At 54.8% G+C, this 3133-nt stretch overlaps 1 pseudogene; it reads right to left on the bottom strand.

Annotated features, from left to right (window-relative positions):
• Nucleotides 1–1126, bottom strand: LOC145948513 (small subunit ribosomal RNA; annotated as a pseudogene; the record flags this gene model as incomplete).
• Between the last annotated feature and the right edge of the window lie 2007 nt (nucleotides 1127–3133).

Genomic DNA, 3133 nt, shown 5'->3' with positions numbered 1-3133 from the left:
AAGCAGTGGTATCAACGCAGAGTACTTGGTTAGAACTAGGGCGGTATCTGATCGCCTTCGAACCTCTAACTTTCGTTCTTGATTAATGAAAACATTTTTGGCAAATGCTTTCGCTTCTGTCCGTCTTGCGACGATCCAAGAATTTCACCTCTAACGTCGCAATACGAATGCCCCCATCTGTCCCTATTAATCATTACCTCGGGGTTCCGAAAACCAACAAAATAGAACCGAGGTCCTATTCCATTATTCCATGCACGCAGTATTCAGGCGAAGGTAGCCTGCTTTAAGCACTCTAATTTGTTCAAAGTAAACGTACCGGCCCGACTCGACACTCAGTAAAGAGCACCGCGACGGGATATTAGTTGGGCCGCCCCTCGCGAGGCTAAGCCCACCGGTAGGACGTCCCACATCACGCCAGTTAAACACCGCGAGCGGTGAACCGACGGTGTGCGACACAGATTCAACTACGAGCTTTTTAACCGCAACAACTTTAATATACGCTATTGGAGCTGGAATTACCGCGGCTGCTGGCACCAGACTTGCCCTCCAATGGATCCTCGTTAAAGGATTTAAAGTGTACTCATTCCGATTACGGGGCCTCGGATGAGTCCCGTATCGTTATTTTTCGTCACTACCTCCCCGTGCCGGGAGTGGGTAATTTGCGCGCCTGCTGCCTTCCTTGGATGTGGTAGCCGTTTCTCAGGCTCCCTCTCCGGAATCGAACCCTGATTCCCCGTTACCCGTTACAACCATGGTAGGCGCAGAACCTACCATCGACAGTTGATAAGGCAGACATTTGAAAGATGCGTCGCCGGTGCTAGGACCGTGCGATCAGCACAAAGTTATTCAGAGTCACCAAAATAAACGGTGGACGAACGGCGAGCCGCCCGCCACCGATTGGTTTTGATCTAATAAAAGCGTCCCTTCCATCACTGGTCGGGACTCTGTTTTGCATGTATTAGCTCTAGAATTACCACAGTTATCCAAGTAAATGTGGGTACAATCTAATGAACCATAACTGATTTAATGAGCCATTCGCGGTTTCACCTTAATTCGGCATGCACTGAGACATGCATGGCTTAATCTTTGAGACAAGCATATGACTACTGGCAGGATCAACCAGGGAGCTTCGTGTTCGGTTACTCGCAAGGAGTAACTCGCGAGCGAGCCCGAGAGACTCGTCGCTAGCTCTCTTGAGCGCGCGTCCGGTGGCCCGGTGTTAATCGGGCACCGACGCGACACGCTCGTGTGCCGTTTCATTGCCGCCGGTCTTGCTTAGCCGGTCGGCGACACTGTGTGTGCGTTGCGTAAAGTATACGCGAGAGAACGACAAGGTTCGCTAAGAACTGCCTGCCTTCTCTCTCCTCTTAATTATCCTTGTTATATCTCTGTTGATATATTATTATCATCGACTTTTCTTTTCTTATACAAAAGATCATATACTCATTCTCATTCTCCCAAAATGTTAAAATGCTCGGGTCTCGAAAGACCCGCGCGATTTACCCTGACGCTAGATCGACGGTGCCGATGCTTAGACGTCGAGGACAAATTCTGTCTGGTTCGTACGTTCAAGAACGACCAGTAAAAATCTTTCGCTACGGCGTACAAAGCGAGCGGGAAGAGCGTTTCTTGCCCTTCCGCCAACTCGTATCCGTGGAGTAAACGTTCGGTAAGCGCGACGATTCCACTGCTGCGTTCAAAACGAGAGGGAATCGCGCGGCCAACACACTAGATGCGTGCGCGCCACATAAGAGCCATTCGGTCTTGCGACACCGACTCGTGGCAATGCTGTGATCGTATAAACAAGTGTGTATATTTTACCCGCGTTCAGCGGCGAACGAGTGGAGCGCGTATCGCAATCTCCGCCGCCAAGGAGAATTACGACACGACGACGACAACGAGTCGTAACGTCTTTGCGAGACAACAAGTCTCTTCCAAGAAGACTTGCCCCGTGTACTGCTCGATTATTATTCGTGGTTTCCTTCTTTCCCTTTTAATGTAAAGTTAGAGTACGCACGAAACGTTCGAGACGCGCCGAACGCGACGTACTTCTGCCACTAGTCGTGACTGAAAAGTACGTATCTCGACTCGTCCGACTCGCCCGACTCGCTCGACTCGTTCGTAACGCCGAGCGCGACGTATCTCTTATAGTACCCAACCGGCCGGCCGGGCGGTCGGCGACGCACGGTCCTACGCACGGACGTATACGAGCGCGAGCGTCAAATGGACGGCGCAATCGAGACATTACGTCGCGGCAGTCTCGGTCGCCGGCGGTACCTCCGGCCGCGGGCGGCACCTCCGATCGCCGGCGGTACCTCCGGTCACCGGCGGTACCTCCGGTCACCGGCGGCACCTCCGACGCCGGCGGTACCTCCGGTCGCCGGCGGCACCTCCGGTCGTCGGCGGTACCTCCGATCACCGTCGGCGGCACCTCCGGACCGTCGAGAATTTATTCAGAGTCCTACGGCCGTAGGTCGTCAACTCCGAAACATTTACGGGCGAACAGCGCCGAAACGGCAAGAGATACGGGAAAAAACGTTTCGGACGAACGTGTCATCGCTCTCGGAGTATCGTCAGACCGCGTAGACATATTTTCTAGAAATGTCGAATTTCTCGAAATACCGGCTTCGAAACGCGGTCCTCGGGCCGTGTCGAAAGATTCGACGGCGCGGGTACGAGGCTCGCACAAAATTGTGAAACTCTCGCGTGAAGCGATCTCTCGCATCACTCGCCGTTAGTGGCGTGAATGCGCGTTGCGTTACACGGGCGGCACCTCCGACCGCCAGAGGTAATTTCGAACGCCGGCGGTACCTCCGGACGCCGGCGGTACCTCCAATCGCCGGCGGCACCTCCGGACGCCGGCGGTACCTCCGGTCACCGGCGGCACCTCCGACGCCGGCGGCACCTCCGGTCACCGGCGGTACCTCCGGACGCCGGCGGTACCTCCAATCGCCGGCGGCACCTCCGGACGCCGGCGGTACCTCCGGACGTCGGCGGCACCTCCGGACGGTCGAGAATTTATTCAGAGTCCTACGGCCGTAGGTCGTCAACTCCGAAACATTTACGGGCGAACAGCGCCGAAACGGCAAGAGATACGGGAAAAAACGTTTCGGACGAACGTGTCATCGCTCTC

This window comes from Prenolepis imparis, unplaced genomic scaffold, assembly GCF_030444845.1.
Source record: "Prenolepis imparis isolate NDT839.2.m4 unplaced genomic scaffold, iyPreImpa1.0 SCAF_429, whole genome shotgun sequence".
Lineage (NCBI taxonomy): Eukaryota > Metazoa > Arthropoda > Insecta > Hymenoptera > Formicidae > Prenolepis > Prenolepis imparis.
Note: the sequence above shows the minus strand (reverse complement) of the source record. Positions and strands in the feature narration are given on the sequence as shown.